At 49.9% G+C, this 17,727-nt stretch overlaps 1 protein-coding gene across 7 annotated transcripts in view; it reads left to right on the plus strand.

Annotated features, from left to right (window-relative positions):
* KDM4B (lysine demethylase 4B) overlaps positions 1-17,727 on the plus strand; it is a 169,365-nt gene that overhangs the window by 73,337 nt on the left and 78,301 nt on the right. The gene's annotated exons all lie outside the window — the stretch shown is intronic.

Genomic DNA, 17,727 nt, shown 5'->3' on the forward strand with positions numbered 1-17,727 from the left:
CTCAGACCCTGGTAAAATTTGGTGCTTGATCACTGTAGAGTGTGTGAGTACGAGTATGTGCCCACTCACCTATGTGGCTGCCGAGAACCCAGGCTGAGGCTTTAGTTTCTAGTTGGTTGTTGCAGCCGTGTGCTGTGGTACTTGTGATCACAGTGCTGGTGCAGTGCTAGCACAAGTGGTTTAACACCGTGGCCAGGAGGGCCTATGCACACAGGTACTTATGGGAGGGACAGCCATGTCAACCTGGCCTAGATCCCCTCCCAGCCCTCCTTATCCAGGCTTCAGCCTCACTCATGCCAGAACCACACTATTGGCCTGATACCCCCAGCCCTGGCTTTCTGCTTGTCAGGATTGTGCAGTAAATCTAAAACCGAGAGCTGGTTTTGGCATTCGAAAAATTAACTCCTGATACTGGAGAGACCTTCAAGTCTCACACTAGGCAGTCAAGTGCCATAGGGCTGTGAGACTAGGATTGCATTGTTAATCACCGTGGTGGATATAGCAACGGGCAGTTTCAGAGAATTTTGTGCAGCAGGGCATCATGTGATTTTAATCATAGATCCTCCCATTTGCCTGATTGGCTCCTCACCCCCCCCCCCAAACTCTTAATAGCCTGGCTGAGTCTGGTGGTGGGAACAAGAGTCCTGTGCCACTTAGGACTCTTTTCCAGGGCACCCGGGAAACCCAGTGTATTGAGGGGCGCTCACTTGGGCTCCCACTCTTCAGTGCCACCTGACCCTGTGGGCTGGCTCCTTGCATTTTGCAGCACACTGGCAGATACAGACACAGTTGGTGTTTGTTCAGGGAATGCGGAGTGATTTTAGCATCAAGTTAAGCAGTGGAAAGTCAACCTTCTGCTAAGGAAAAATCTTGCCATGTGCTGTCCTCCTGAGCCAGCAAGACTAGGGCAGGGTGTTCTGATATTTTGGACCAGCTGTTGCTGTGCCATGAGCTTAGACGGCTGGATGTCACTATAGCTGATGGAATTGGGAATTTTTCTTTTTTAATGTATCGATTTTTTTAGTGAGAGAGGAAGGGAGAGAGAGAGAGAGAAATAGAGAAACATCAAGCTGTTCTGTATGTGCCCTGACTATGGATCGAGCTGTCAACCTCTGTGCTTTGGGACGATGCTGCAACCAACCTACCTATCCAGCCAGTGTGAAATTGGCTTTTTGTTCAGAGGGTGGGAGGTTTCAGGATGGTCTGGAGTCAGGAGTGCCCAATGCAAACTCTGAGGTTGTTTCCTTGTTCCTTAGGTGTTTGTTACGAGTTTGTCTATTTACCCACTGTTTTGGTGGTATACTCTCTTGTTGTCTAAGACTTTATTTTTTCGAACTGTTTTAGATTTATGGAAAAGCTGAGAATGATAGTACAGAGACATCCCATATGTACCACACCTGGCTTCCTTATTATCTTTCACTAGCCTGGTATATTTATCATAATTAATGAACTAATACTGATGCCTTTCTGCTAACTACAGTCCATTCTATATTCACATTTTCTCAGTTTTCTCTAATGTCCTTTCTTTGTCCCAGGACCCACCCAACCCAGGATCCCAAGAGACATTTAGTTGTCACATTTCCATAGGCCTCTCTGGGCTGTGACAGTTTTCTCAGACTTATTTGCATTTGATGACCTTGATAGTTTTGAAAAGGAATTTTGTGGAAAGTCTAAATTGGGATTGTGTAGTGTTTCCATGGTCAGACTGGAGTGATGGGTCTGGGAGGAAGACCCTGGAGTGAAGGGCCCTTCTTATCCTATCATGTCCAGGGTCCTAAGTTACTATGTCTTGTCAGTGGTTAATGTTGACCTGATCCCCTGGCTGAATGTGTTGGTCAGGTTTCTACACTGTAAAGTCACTCTCTCCTCCTTTCCATGCTGTTCTCTTTGTGATATATTTTTTATCTATTGATTGATGGATTGATTTTTTAGGGGCAGGAAGAGAGAAACAGAAATGTCAACCTGTTCCTTTTTGTGTCCTGACCAAGGATTGAACCTGAACCTTTGCATATCAAAAGAGCGCTCTAAACCAACTGAGCTATCTGGCCAGGGCAGTGTATTCTTTAAAAAAAAAAATCCAATATCATAATAGGGAAGAGAATAATAAACAGATCATCCCTATGCCCACAGTTCCCAGATTGGACAGAGGTGAGCCTTCTTGCCTATTTCTGTGAGATTTTTTTTTTTTTTTTTTTTGTATTTTTCTGAAGCCAGAAACGGGGAGAGACAGACAGACTCCCGCATGCGCCCGACCGGGATCCACCCGGCACGCCCACCAGGGGCGATGCTCTGCCCCTCCGGGGCGTCACTCTGCCCCTCCGGGGCGTCACTCTGCTGCGACCAGAGCCACTCTAGCGCCTGGGGCAGAGGCCAAGGAGCCATCCCCAGCGCCTGGGCCATCTTTGCTCCAATGGAGCCTTTGCTGCGGGAGGGGAAGAGAGAGACAGAGAGGAAGGAGGGGGGTGGGGGTGGAGAAGCAAATGGGCGCTTCTCCTATGTGCCCTGGCCGGGAATCGAACCCGGGTCCCCCCCGCACGCCACGCCGACGCTCTACCGCTGAGCCAACCGGCCAGGGCTGTGAGATATATATTTTTTAAATTATTTATTTATTCATTTTTTTTAGAGAGGAGAGGGAGAGACAGAGAGAGAGAGGAGAGACAGAGAGAGAGAAGAGACAGAGAGAGAGAAGGGGGGGAGGAGCTGGAAGCATCAACTCCCATATGTGCCTTGACCAGGCAAGCCCAGGGTTTCGAGCCGGCGACCTCAGCATTTCCAGGTCGACGCTTTATCCACTGCGCCACCACAGGTCAGGCCTCTGTGAGATATTTTTTATCTCTTTCTTATATCCTTTTCACAAGTTGGAGTGGTTTCAGTTTTTTGTTGCTCCATAATGAGAGTTATGACTTGCATTGATTAGCTCAGTGGTTTTCAACCTTTTTGAAAAAGGTTGAAATAGAATTATTTTGGGGACCGCTAAAGGCAGAAATCACCCTGAGCATAAGTGAATTTGACTAAGGTCACTGAGTCTGTAATCTTCATACAACATCAGGGCAGTTAACTTTTTCGCAGGTTAGCATGAAATTTTTGGCGGACCAGTTCACAGATTGGCTGTTGAAAAACACTGGTTAGCTCACACTTCCGTAGGTCAGAACTCAGGCACGGGCCAGCTGGATCCTTAGTGCAGGGGCTCAGAGGCTAGAGTCGAGGTGTCAGTGGGCTGGACCCTTACCTGGGAGTTCTGGGGAAGGCCCACTTCTAGGCTCAATCAAGTCATTGGCAGAGTGAGGTCCCTGTGTCCTCACTGGCTGTTGTCTTAGGCTGATGTCTGTACCTAGAAGCCGCTCTTAGGTGTCCCCCTACATTTCCAGGGCAGCCTTGGGGAGTTCCCCCTCACATTTGGCACCTCCGACTTGAGGAGGGGCTCTGCCTTTTTTTTTTTTTAATTTTTTTTAAAATTTATTTTATTTTTTATTCATTTTTTAGAGAGGAGAGGGAGAGACAGAGAGAGAGGAGAGACAGAGAGAGAGAAGGGGGGAGGAGCTGGAAGCATCAACTCCCATATGTGCCTTGACCAGGCAAGCCCAGGGTTTCGAACCGGCGACCTCAGCATTTCCGGGTTGACGCTTTATCCACTGCGCCACCACAGGTCAGGCCGGCTCTGCCTTTCTTGAGGGCTCACCTTCTCAGGTCTGGTCCACCGGGATAATCTCTCTGTTTTAAGGTTTACTGATTTGGGACCTTAATTTTAAGAGCAAAATCCCCTCGTGGAAGCACTGAGAGGAATGTTGAAATAACTGAGAACAGGTGTGTGAGCTCCAGGGGCCAGGAGTCTTGGGAACATCTGAGAACTGTGCCTGTCATAGTGCATTTTCTTTTTTGTAGCCTTTTTAAAATCATGAAACATAACATGGTATACAAAATATGAACGTATCAAAAAATATATTTATATATAGCTTATTGAATGGCTTTATAATCAACCCCTGTGTGTAACCCTCATGTCAGGAAAAGCCCCTTCTCCCCTACCCTGTACTGGTGCCCCTCCCTGTGAGGTTCTCTCCCCACCCAGAACTGATTACCATCCTCCTGGCTTTGATAATGTTGGTATCGTTGCTTCTCTGTCCTTTTTCTGTTTGTGTCTGTGTCCCTGAGCAATTGAGTATTGGTCGTATTTGACCTCCATACAAATGGACTCATTTGTATCTTATATTCATCCCTGTGGCGATAATTTATTCATTTTCATGGCTGTAGAATTTTCCATTGTATGACTGTTCCTCCATCTGTTTATCTGTTCACTGTGGATGGACATTTGGGTTGCTTTCAGTTTGTGGCTATTGCAAACATTGAGTCATCTCTTGTGCACCACTATGTGAGAAGTTCATTACTATCCACAATGACGTGATGTGCAGCAGTGATACTAGTGGCCTCTTGTGGTGCTTCCTGCATGCCAGGCAGTGCTTTGAGTGACTCCTTCTGCTTGTCTGTGGGCCCATGCCATCCTCCATCACAAATGAGGTGTAGACACTAGCTTGGGGCCACTGGCGTGGAAGTAGTGGGACTGGGGCTTAAACTAGGCTGTTGGCTCAGCCTACATTCCTAATCACTGCTCTGCCCTGTCCCTCAAGCATCGTCCTTCAAATCAGGAGGGGTGGCAGATTCTGGCCAATTGCTAAGCTTTGGGGACAGGGTGTATCCTAGCTGACAAAGTTTATCTGAACTTGAAGGCCAAGTTCAAGAGAGGGTCCCTAATAATCTTTTCTTATAGAGTCCCTAAATAATCACTAAATCAAACTCCGCTAGCTGAAATCAAAGCTGGTAGGTGCTTGTGGGAGATGGAGGGGATGATGCAGAAATGCAGGGCCATAGGCTAACAGGCTCTGCCACCTCCCACACATGGCTTCCAGGTTACCCTAGGTGTAAATGTCCAGATGGGGCAAGAGGGAGGGAGTGTTCAGGAAGCTTTGATAGACAAGTCTGGAGGCAGTGTCCATGGCTTTTGCCCTCATCTCACTGACTATTGTCCAGTTACATGGCCACAGTTTAGTATAGGAGGCTGGGAAACAGTCTGACCATATGTCCAGGAGGAGAGGGGAAAGGGGTGGGTGCTGACTGAAGGTGGTTTCCAGATTGTAGAAGGAGATGAGTCTGCTCAAGCCCAGGACTCATAGGAGGACAGATACCATCTGTCAGGAAAGGAACTTAACAGAGTGGCTTTGCCCACCCCCCAACCCCCTCAGCAGGGCCAAGCCCAGCAGTGCTTGGCAGCCTGGGAGCCTCTGAGGAAACAGGGAAGCTGCAGAGATGAGGAACTCTGAGGAGGAGAGGGAGCAGGATAGTCCATGGAGGGGCCCAGTTGGAGGGTGGACAGCTGGATCAGGAGCTGGGAGTCTATTTTTTTTTTTCCTGAAGCTGGAAACAGGGAGGCAGTCAGACAGACTCCCGCATGCGCCCGACCGGGATCCACCCAGCATGCCCACCAGGGGGCGATGCTCTGCCCATCTGGGGCGTCGCTCTGTCGCGACCAGAGCCACTCTAGCACCTGGGACAGAGGCCAAGGAGCCATCCCCAGCGCCCGGGCCATCTTTTGCTCCAATGGAGCCTTGGCTGCGGGAGGGGAAGAGAGAGACAGAGAGGAAGGAGAGGGGGAGGGGGTGGAGAAGCAGATGGGCGCCTCTCCTGTGTGCCCTGGCCAGGAATCGAACCCAGGACTTCTGCACGCCAGGCCGACGCTCTACCACCGAGCCAACTGGCCAGGGCTGAGCTGGGAGTCTAGAAAGTTCTAGGAAGCTACTTCACTGAGGCATTTCAGGAAAGTTCCTCTGGCCAGGCGAGTGAGTTAACACGGGGGTGGGGGTCCAAGGCTTGAGTGGGGTTAGGCGGGCAAGGTGGTTTAGCCCAGCTGCCTGGTCACAAGCCCACTCCACATGGGTATGATCATCTCCTGTCCATCTGCCACTCATGGTTGTGGCCACAGGCATCACTGGCTATTGCGTAGCCCCGCTGGCTTGCTTTGGCAGGAGCAGCAGATGGCTCTTCATTTTAGAGTCTTTTGTTTAAAGTAAGTGCTTTAGAGTTGGCCTGGCAATGCTCCACAGTGGCTGGCACTCTTGTGAGGCTGCAGGATTTTTGCTTTAGGGCAACTGGAGCCAAGGAAGCACTCCTGGCCCCCACATTCCTGTTTCTGCGTTGGGTCATGCCAGGAGAGAAGCTAGAAGCCTTTCTCTGCCCACCATTCTAGAAACTGTTGGTTCTTCTCTTTGAAATGTCAGTCTGATGATCCTCTCACAGGCAGTGTTTAGATTAGTTGATTCAAACGGGGGGGGGGGGGTGTCTGGCTGCTGCAGGGGTGATGGGCTTTCTGCTGCAGAAAAAGAGGGCATCCTGGCCCAGAGTTGCTTACCCCTACACCTGTCACTCTAGCTGGGTCATGAGCAATTTAAGTTCTGTTTGTAGGGTCTGGTTTCCCTGGCAACGTTGCTGCCAACAGATTTCAGCTCCCCAGAAGGGAAATTCCTCTGAGTCCACGAGCAGGGGAGTCTGTGTTAGCTTTGCTTACAAATTTGGTGGTAAATGTGCTCCCTTTATGTTGGCGCATCCACAGCAGATGGGAGCCCTTGTGGCCTTGGGTTGTTGTGGGCAGGCACATGATGAGAACAGAGGTGGCCATGTCGCCAGAACATGACATGCTAATGGCCCTTGTTCAGCAGCTTCCCTGCAAGGCTTGGTCTGTTTGCTCTCTCCTGCCTGATTGTGAGCTGAACAGAGCTGAGCCAACATAGCTTGTGTGTGAGCTTAACCTTCCCGAAGGGCTAGGGCCCAGAGAGACTCAGGAGTGACCCCAAGTGCCTGTAGCTTTTTCCTCCTGGGCAGTAGGCTGAAACCCAGATGGCCTTATACATGGAAACTAGAACCCCTGGTGGTAAAGACTGTGTAACCCTTACGCCTACAATTCTAGAAAACTAGTCTCTAGTTAAGAAAGCCAATCAAGCACACCCAGGCCCACCTCTGGTGGGGCCTGTCCTCCCAGTTGCCAGGGGCCTTGGCTGTCAACATGTATCTATACGAGGTTCAATAGGCCTTGCATGTCTGTGTGACAATGAATGCAAACACCAATGACATCGAAAGTCATTTTAATAGACTTGGAGTCTCCCAAGCTGTCCTGACTGCTTTCAACCTGCAGAGACCTGGACTTCAGCCACCCTCCCAGCCCTGCACCAGCTCATTCCCACATCCTGGGCTTGTGCTGGTATATACTGGGGTGTAGCTGATATCGGACTGTCTAATTCCTTTCCACTCTAGTCAAATGGGAACCAAGATCTTTCTCGTTTAAGCCAGCGACCCCTGACCCTTCAGACATTCCTGTCCTCTCACTAGACCTGTTGTCGCTTTTTCCTGTTCAGACTATCTTGTATATTTCAACAGAAATAAATCAAGGGTGACCCCCGCTAAGGCACATGCTGCTGGAGGAGGGGTTTGGTGGCAGGAGCAACCAGCGTCACCAGCCGCTGCAGGGTCTGGGCACAATGGGAGGCTGCCTCCAGGTTGTTTTATGAGCAGAAATTCAGGACAGTTCTATGAGGTGATTGAAGTCTTCGTCAATGGCAACGAGTTCTCACCAGACCCATGTTCCACGCATTGGTCTCCCCCTACTCTGACAGCATAGGCCCTTTCTTCCCACTCTTACTACTCAGTTGCCTGTGCCTGCCTTTCAGAACCTCACCTGAGAAGGACCCCCCCCCCCCCATCACTTTAAAAACAGCTTCAAAAACAAGTGCTTGGCATTCTTAGTTCTGTCGCATAACAAAAATGATTCAAGGGCCTATAATAAACCGGGTCTGGGGATCAGATGCCTCCAATCCAGTGATTAATTGTAGGCTCAACACCACTCGCCTTATAAAAATGTTCCTTTAATTAAAATGGGCTGGCAGTGTGTGCAGCCAACTCTTGCTCTCTGCAGCTGGGCCCTGGAGCTGCAGGACATCCTGGATGCTGACCCGTCCCAAGTTCCTGGGGAGAGAGGTGCCAATAAATAGCAGGGACCCAGGGAGATGGGTACAGGCTGGGGGCAGCCCTGGTGTCCAGGGCGCTGGACATACTCCCCTCCCCATCCTCTAGAAGGCATGGCATCCCCTCCTGACTGCAGTGTACCTTTGTCTCTTGCCAGCAGGCCAGTTCATTTTGGCATCCCTGCTGGCGGTCCTCTCCATCTGAGACATCCCATTTTCTCTGAGCAGATGCTCCCAGAACTCTGTTTATCTCTTATGTAGGTTTCAATAAAAATGTCATTATTTCAAATCATTGACACTGCTGGTGTTAGATACCAAATTCCATTCTCTGTTGTTCTGGAAAATGATCCATTAAAGATAAAACTGCCACATCTCAATAAGGTCCTTTCCTAGGAACAAGCCACCCTGGTCCAGGGCTGATCTTATCTCCCCAGCAAGTGTTCATATCTATCCTGGCGTGGGGACAAATGAGGGAGGCTACCTCCCCATAGAGTGAGGCTCCTCAGAAGGTAAGATAGCCTAACCAGTCGGTGACGCAGTGGATAGAGCATTGGACTGGGATGCAGAGGACCCAGGTTCAAGACCCCGAGGTCGCCAAGCTTGAGTGTGGGCTCATCTGGTTTGAGCAAGGGGTTACTTGGTCTGCTGCAGCCCCCTGCTCAAGGCACATATGAGAAAGCAATCAATGAACAACTAAGGTGCCACAACGAAGAATTGATGCTTCTCATCTCTCTCCCTTCCTGTCTGTCTCTCTCTGTCTCTCTCCCCCCCCTTTCTCTCTCTCTCTCTCTCACACACACACACACACACACACACACACACACACACGAAGTTAAGATAGGATTTCCTGATAAATTGGGTTGGTATCCATTTGCTGTCAGACAATTTTAGTCACTCTCTTAGGGAGGGAGCCGTGCAGCCCAGGCCAAGCTCCTTTGGAGTGCTGTTCAGGGACTTGCAAACACAGTTCTGTTTTGCTCCTGAGTGTTTAGGAAAGGGCCTTAACCTTCTGTTTCCTGCCCCGGGCCAGGTTCTCTGCAGTCTCCCTTCCAGGTTCACTCTTCTTCCTCCCTTCCCAGTGGGGCAAGCTGACCCCAGGTTGTCTCATTGGTTCCAGGGCCAGCTACCCATATAGGCCTTTGGACCTGCTCTCTCACATTTCAGGGGCAAGCTTATCTGCCAGGCGCTTTTTCTGACATCTTTTGTTTTGCCAAATGATATATGGGGTGACTACTTGTCCTGTTTACCTCTGCCATCTAGGTGACTATTAGCAGTGCTTCTTTAATATTTCAACCATAACGATAGGGCCACCCTGCTCCTACCCAACGTAATGACCCCACTATACTTTTAGTCATTGCTCTTGTTACAGTCAGTTGTCACCTCATTCACTGAAGGACTTGATCGCAGGTGCATTTCCTGCACTCTCCTACTCTGTACAGAGGCCCTGAGTTGTTGTGTCACCCAGCAGTGTCAGCCTCGAGAAATGCGCATCACTCTCCCAAGTTGGACTGATTCTGTCAGTGCCAAGTACTCGCCCAGGTTTATGCTCAGTGTCACAACCCCAATCAAGGGACAGGGGTGACCTTAGTAGGTTTTATTGTTTGCTATAAATGTTTTCCAGTGCAGAGAAAACCTGGCTATTTGTGCATTGATTTTTAAAATTCTGTGCCCATGTTGGACTGTTTTGTCCTTTAGTTCATCGCTTGTTCTCTTAGTTTTCCAAGTAGATTATACTACTTTATTATTTTTTTTTTTTTCATTTTTTTTTTTTTTTTTTCCATTTTTCTGAAGCTGGAAACGGGGAGAGACAGTCAGACAGACTCCCGCATGCGCCCGACCGGGATCCACCCGGCACGCCCACCATGGGGCGACGCTCTGCCCACCAGGGGGCGATGCTCTGCCCATCCTGGGCGTCGCCATATTGCGACCAGAGCCACTCTAGCGCCTGGGGCAGAGGCCACAGAGCCATCCCCAGCGCCCGGGCCATCTTTGCTCCAATGGAGCCTTGGCTGCGGGAGGGGAAGAGAGAGACAGAGAGGAAAGCGCGGCGGAGGGGTGGAGAAGCAAATGGGCGCTTCTCCTGTGTGCCCTGGCCGGGAATCGAACCCGGGTCCTCCGCACGCTAGGCCGACGCTCTACCGCTGAGCCAACCGGCCAGGGCAGATTATACTACTTTAAAGATAAAAAGTTTCACTTGACCTGTGGTGGCGCAGTGGATTAAGCTTCGACCTGCAATGCTGAGGTCGTTGGTTCAAAACCTTGGGCTTGCCTGGTCAAGGCACATATAGGAGTTGATGCTTCCTGCTTCAACCCCCTTCTCTCTCTCTCTCTAAAAGTGAATTTAAAAACAGAGAAAAAAATAAAAAGCTTCTCTTTTCTTCTAATTGTTACTCACTTTTTATCTTTTTCTTGACATTACATTGGCTGGTGTCTTCAGTACAGGCTGCTGAGTGGCTGTGATGGTGAGCAGCTTGCCTTGTTTCCAGCTTTCCAGAATGCTTTCTGCTTCACCATGAAATGTAACTATGAGGAGGTCCCTCCTAGTCCTAGTTGGCTAAGAATTTTTATACTGAATAGTTTGGAATTTATATAGATTTTTATTTGCAACCCTTGGATTAAAACCTCATTCTTCTAATACATTTATAAAATTTGCTGGTGTTTTCTTCAGGACTTTGGCAGCTATGTGAGACTAGCCTTTCATTTTTCTATGTGTTCTATTCCTGTGTTGGTGACAGGATTTCCCACTTATCATCCATTAAAAAACATGCCAGATTCATAAAATAAGTTCACTAACATCTGATGCTCCCATCTGCCTGGTAATATAAGTGGGCACTGGCCCTTAGTGTGAAGGCTTTTACCAGGACTTTCAGTAAACCTCCAGGGCCTGGTGCCAGTTCCAGCATCTGTGACCTTGTCTTTCCAGGGTTTCTGGTTCATCTGATGGGGTTCATATTAACTTGGTGGATGCCTTTGTCCAAGGCTCAGAAAATGCTGAAGAGCCAAGTGCACTTGTGACACTGAGCCCAGCACCTGGAATGGGGATGATGGCTCACTTCTCCTGTGTCCTCAGGGCTGGGATATTTTTAATAGCTTGATTAAAGTACAACTTAAATACCACACATAAAATGTCATACATAGAAGTCATTTGAAGTGTTTGGACATTTTAGTAGATTAACTGACGTTGTTGGTCTCGGTGACCATCACATCAGGGATGATTGCCTGTGATTGTGTCCTGGGTGCTTCTACTCCACAGTCCAGACAGATGGAGTAGCGAGCCCATCCCGGCCCGGCTCAGCTTCTAACCGCTCAGAGATGGCACCTCAGCTGCTCACAGGGAAGCCTGTTCTGTGACTTGGTCACTCTGCTGGGCTCGTCCAGCTTTGGGACAGTGTACTAGAATCATTCTACTGACTCATAGTGAGCGAGATCACAGGTTGTGGCTGCATAGGGGCTTTGTCTTTGAAGACTGCAGTCATAATGGTTTTAATGTCTGCTTGGCACACAGGACCCTGGCAGGGCTGCTGGCATTTGGAGCTCTCTTGGCTTCCTGGGCTTGTGCAGGTGGATTGCTCATGCCAGGTGGCCTCCAAGTTGACACGTGGTCTTGGCACTTCCAGTGGACTCTGCCTTCTTGTTTCTGTTTCCATAATTATAGCATGTTAAACGACAATGGGCCTGTCTGCCCAGGCCCTGTGCAGACACTGTGAAATTAACTTTCTTACCCTCCGACATGAGTCAGGCTGAACTGACGTTTCCAAAGGACTACTGACTGGACCCCTGCTCTTGGCATGAGTTTCTCAGCAGAGAGGGAGGACAGGGAGATGAGCCTTTTTATCACTGGTGCCTAATTACAGGGAGCCTCATGTCAGTGGAACCTGTCAACCTCAGCAATGAAGAAATTCCAGGTGCTGTTGTCACTGGCAGAGTTGAAAGAGTCTTGGAGAGAAAAAGAGAGTCACCGTTATAGTGTCTAACTCCTGATTCTGAGCAAGACAGTCCTAGGCAGGGTCCCAGCAGAGACTGGGGGCCTCGTGAGGAAGGGTAGTTGGAGATTTAGTGCCCTGATTTGATAGCCTGGCCCCCATCAAGCCTCATTATCCTTGCAGCAGGCAGGACAAAGTGCTGGGAATGTGACCTCATTACGATGACAGTGCTGCCCTCTTCACAAGGGAACCAGTTCACCTGTGATACCCTGTAGTCCAGAGTGGCTGGCAGGTGTAAGGAAATGAGAGGCTGGTGGCCAGACCTGGCACTGGGTGGGAGAGAGTACTTCCACTGGAGTTTCACATTCCTTGTCCTGAGGATTTGCCCTGTGACCGCAGATTTTCTTTCTGGTCTGACAGGCAGCAGCCCCTCTGGCATTGCCTGGGAAAGGAGGGGCAGAGGCCAGCTCCCACCCGCCTTGCTTTCTGGGGTCTTATGTGGCTGTCCTAGGGCAGTGACACACAGGATCCTGGGATTACTGGGGGTCAGCTGGGTGCACAGGTACCATGGTGCCCATACTCCAGTGTAGCCCTCCCCTGGGGTATCACGTCATCTATCCAGTGAAGTGGCCCCAGGCACCCGCTCCTAGTGAATACAGGGAATGGTAGGTATCCACACTGAGAGGCCAGTTGGGTGCCTGCAAGGCTCAAAAAGCCCTGTCACACGTCTTCATCACTAATGGCCCCTGAGCAGGTCCCAGTTCTCCAAAATGCTCTGTGTTCCTCTTCCTGACATACTCATTTAATTTTTAACTCACAAGGCATTTGCTTATTTATTTTCATTGTTCTTGATAATAATTCTAAGCCATTAGAGGGGAAAATTATATTCAAAAATGCTGTTTCACACTTTATTTGTTTGATGATTTAGAAGTGATAGAAAGTAGCACATTTGCTAGCTTTTATAGTCTGATAATTATTCACATCCATCAGGCCATTCCAGGGGAATAAACAAACACTGAGAAAATGACACTATTAATAGCATCCTCCTTGGTGGTCAGGAGACTGCCCTGGCTGTGTTGGTAAAATGGAGATAGCCTGTCCCCTGGCTGAGGTGAGCAGCCCTGACCACAGGATATGTTTCCTTCTGGCCACCTAGGCGAGACCTCCGCTCACCCAGCACCTGGTGTCACAAACCCTGGAGCTTCTTAATTAGTCCCAGGGAGTCTGTCATGACTTGGCGTAGACAGAAGCCCTCTGAGGTGCAGGATCTTGAGGTGTCCCCTAATTGTCAGCCTGGACTAAGGCCTGGTCTCAGCAGGGCTGGGTGAGATGTTCCACTCTCTAGCCTCAGTATTAAAACAGGAACATTGGGCTGAATGATGCTCCTCTCCAGTGTTCAGTCTCTCCATTATGTTCTTGAACCTCATTAAACAGTTCAGACTCTCAAACAAGTATCAGGCTGGGAGCCCAGGCCTCTGCTCTTGCTCTGTGGGTGGCTTTTCGGGTTTCAGCTTTGCCATTTTTGAAGTGGTGTGATTGGAGAGGGGTGCATTCACTATTCAAAATACCTTGAAGTATAAAAAAAACAAACCTGGAGAGGCATAGGTGATTGGGGCTACCCATCTTCCTAGGCTTGCTCCTCAGGGCGGCAGCTGGACCTGGGTCTCGCAGTTTATTGTCCTACTACCTGAAGCATATTTCCTCCCTCCCTCCCTCCCTCCCTCCCTCCCTCCCTCCTTCTAGTGGGTTGGTTTGTTGGTCGGTCCATCATTTGAACTATGAAACTGCCAGACTGTGATTGTTTCTTTTTCTTTTCTTTTTTTTTTTTTTGTATTTTTCTGAAGCTGGAAACGGGGAGAGACAGTCAGACAGACTCCCGCATGCACCCCACCGGGATCTACCCGGCATGCCCACCAGGGGTGACGCTCTGCCCACCAGGGGGCGATGCTCTGCCCCTCAGGGCGTCACTCTGCCGCGACCAGAGCCACTCTAGCGCCTGGGGCATTGGCCAAGGAGCCATCCCCAGCGCCCGGGCCATCCTTGCTCCAATGGAGCCTTGGCTGCGGGAGGGGAAGAGAGAGACAGAGAGGAAGGGGGGGGGTGGAGAAGCAAATGGGCGCTTCTCCTATGTGCCCTGGCCGGGAATCGAACCCGGGTCCCCTGCACGCCAGGCCGACGCTCTACTGCTGAGCCAACCGGCCAGGGCTCTTTTTTTTTTTTTATTCAGTGAGAGGAGGGGAGGCAGAGAGACAGACTCCCCCATGCGCCCCAACTGGGATCCATCCGGCAATCCCACTAGGGGGCGATGCTCTGCTTATCCGAGGCATTGCTCCATTGCTCAGCAACCAAGCTCTTCTTAGCGCCTGAGGCGATGCCATGGGGCCATCCTTAGCGCCTGGGGCCAAATCACTCCAATTGAGCCATGGCTATAGGAAGAGGAGAGAGATAGAAAGAGAAAGAGAGGCAAGAGGGGGAGGGGTGGAGAAGCAGATGGAAGTTTCTCCTGTGTGCCCTGACCAAGAATCGAACCCGGGATATCCACACGCTGGGCCAATGCTCTACCACTGAGCTAACCGGCCAAGACCTTGTTTCTTAACCATCATGTGGCTTTTCACCTGTCTTAGGTCCCCATGGGGAGGCTGGTGTCTGGGCTCCTGTTTCCCATTGTGTCCCGTGAGCCTTAGACCTAGTCTAAAAACATGTTATTTTCTTACGAAAGCCTCTAATGTTTGCAGACATTGACTTTCCGACAGGGCATCTGGCAAATGATGCCCAGATTTATCTCTCTCAGCCTTTTCGGCAATTCCATGACATTAAACCTGAGTTATGGAGCCTGCCAAGTCCTGCAACAGACCCTGCAGGGTCACCTGAACTGGTTGCCAGGATACCGTTTCAACCATGCAGCCAAAAGATGCAAACCGAATTTTCTGTGGTACAGAAGTACTTTTGTGTAAAAAATCTTCCAAAGCAGAGAGAAATTAGAGTGGGCTTTTAATTATGGATATAAAGACACTGGTTGATGGGGGATAGTTCTGGAGAAAGTTCCAGAGGGGTCACTCCAGCCTGGCTAAACTCAGGGCCAGAACTTGTTCTGTTTCTCAAGTGGTGCTGAACTGGGAGTTGCCTATTGTGACTGCCCTTTACCACTGATTTAGAGCCAGACTTCCACAGGCGAGGCCAGGGGCTGTGGCTGGAGGAACTTGGGTGACCTTGCATAGGTGGCCTGTTCCTCTTGCAGCCTCCCCCATTTCTGCCTCTACCTCTGAAGTCCCCTGCTCTGTTCTCCCTCCCACTCTTCTCTGTTCCTGTCTCCCCACATCTCCAGATTGTTCCACCATGACGTGTGTGCTGGGCTACAACTCACCACACCCTACCACTGGCCTGGAGTGAGTTGACTGCTCACAAGGGCCCACCAGATGCTGTTGTGTCTTGAGAGGGGGGAAACATGTTGACTGAGGCTCTGTGGGGTGGGACATGGACAGCCCTGGAGGAGGCATGGTGGCTGATATGTAGCAAGTGGTAAGGGGATACCAACCATGCTGGAGAAGAAGGCTTGTGCTGGTGGAGAGCAGGCTGGGGGAGCCAGGGGAGGTTCTAAGCAGCACTGGGGTTGGCTGAGCTGGAGGGGGAGAGAGGCCAGGGGACTTTGCCCTAGCCCAGTCCTGAGACTGAGCACCCAGAACAGGCCAGATCAGAGCACCCCATGGCCATCTGTTCAGGGAAACCACACAAGAACCCTCTGTTGCCCAGGTGACCAGAGCTGTCACATATAAAGAGAGGACACCTGGGGTTACAGGCTGGCAACACTAATTGGTTTTGGCTCTGAGGTATGTGTGACTTTGTGATGGGGATAGATCTCCCAAGGAGTGAGACAAACTGCCCCCATGTTGATGACCAATATACTGGCTCTTCTATGGCCCTGAGAATCTGTTCACTAATGTCCAGACAAATGCTCTCTGCCTTGAGGGTTAGTGAACAAACTCTCTCAACCGTAGTACTGCTTCTCCTCCTTACCTTTTTATTTTATTCCAGAGTCAAGCATGAGAGGGATGCCTTGATCTGGTGGCATGACTCTGGATGGGACAAGAGTACCATGCACCAAGCTCTTTGGGGACCCTGGTTGGGACCCCAAAAGTTTCTGAGGGCCCTACAGGATCCTGGAGACTTCTCTCCAGTGACAAATGACAATCCCTGTTGGGAGGCCAGCTCTGTAGCTGGCTCTCCAGGGCCCCCATGTCATCAGACTCACCTCGGGGTACCCAAAGTGTCATCCTTGGTGGGAGAGGGCCCAGCGGGAACCTGTGGCCCACAGTTTTGGAGTTTGTCACAGTCATTGGAAGGACTCAGATGGAGTCTAATTGCTATAGAGACAGAATCTTTATTGTCCCCCCTCCAACTTTTCCTGGCTTATCTTCAGTGCTCTGTATTGTTAAGGAACCGCATTCTAATTGTGCCTGCCTTTCCCTGAAAACAGGTTTTCATCTTGTCGTGTCCCTGGGGCTTGGGCTGGCATGGTGTGTCATTGACGATAGGGCTTCTTGGCACCACTAAGGATGTCACTGGGTTGTTCCAAGCTGTGGGAGTCACTACTTGCTCTGGGACATTGGAGCCTAGGAGTCCCTGAGGCTCTGGCTTCCCATCCTCAAGTCCTTTCTAATCTCTCCAGGGGCTGCTCTCCTGAATGCTCAGCCCAGTGTCTCACAGTCTGTACTTTACGATAACAGAGGAGCCACGTTCCAATATATTAAACTTTTAACATCCACCAGATTCAATTAATCTTATCTTTACAACTCCCAGTTACAGGCGGTAATTAAGTGGAAACAGCACTGTAGATTGGGGATATTGCATTAATCATCACGGCTTTGGTGCCATGACTTAGTTCTTCTGGTCCTCTGGAGTCTTCACAGAAGGGACAGAATGTTTCATTTCCCTGTTTGGGGGGATGGTAATCCCACAAAGGTGCTTTGTATTGGGGTTAATTTATATTGTCTTTTGGGTAATAAAAGGTCATTTAAAAAAAAAGAGTAACCTCATCTTTGTCCAGACGATGGGAAATTCTCTGATAACAGTAGAATTGAAGGTGCTACAGCTATCTTCTCAAGGGCCCCAGAGCATGCCCAGAAACTATTTTTATTTTTATCCTGTTAGAGACAACACGATGCTCAACTTATCTCCTATCCCGCCTTCTTTTATTTTTTAAAAAGGAATAATAAACCCCTCAGTTGGAATGGACTTAACCAGCTATGGCATCTGGCTGATCTTCCGTGTTCTGTGTGGGTACCCATCCTTTGCCTGCACCATGGAGGAGGGAGGAGGGAGTGGCTTGATGATACATCCTCACATTTGACTCATTCCAGAATGTGAGATAATGGCCTTCTTGATTCTGGAACAGGGTCTATCCCCCTCAGCACTATGGACATTTAGGGCTTGATCATTTTTTGTGAGGGGCTGTCCTGTGCACTGTGGGGGTTGAGTAGCATCCCTGACGCCTATTCACTTGATGCCAGGAGCATCCCCAGTCATGACAACCATGGGGGCATGGCCCGGTGTCCCCTAGTGGGGACAGGATCACCCTGCTTGAGACCCACTTTCCTGGAGTTTCTCTTATATGGAACTTTGATGTCCTCAGCACTTTGTGTCTTTAAGGACTTGTGCTCCAGTTCTACCTGCTTTTGTTTGAAAATTGAGTTTTTCATTTTACCAAGTACCCTGAGGTGGCCTGGGGGTGGCATGTCAGTTGGGTAGGGCTTCTCAGCATCCCCCCATCATCCCAGACCTCTCGTTCCACCAGCTTCCTCACA

Source organism: Saccopteryx leptura, chromosome 1 (assembly GCF_036850995.1).
Source record: "Saccopteryx leptura isolate mSacLep1 chromosome 1, mSacLep1_pri_phased_curated, whole genome shotgun sequence".
Classification (NCBI taxonomy): domain Eukaryota; kingdom Metazoa; phylum Chordata; class Mammalia; order Chiroptera; family Emballonuridae; genus Saccopteryx; species Saccopteryx leptura.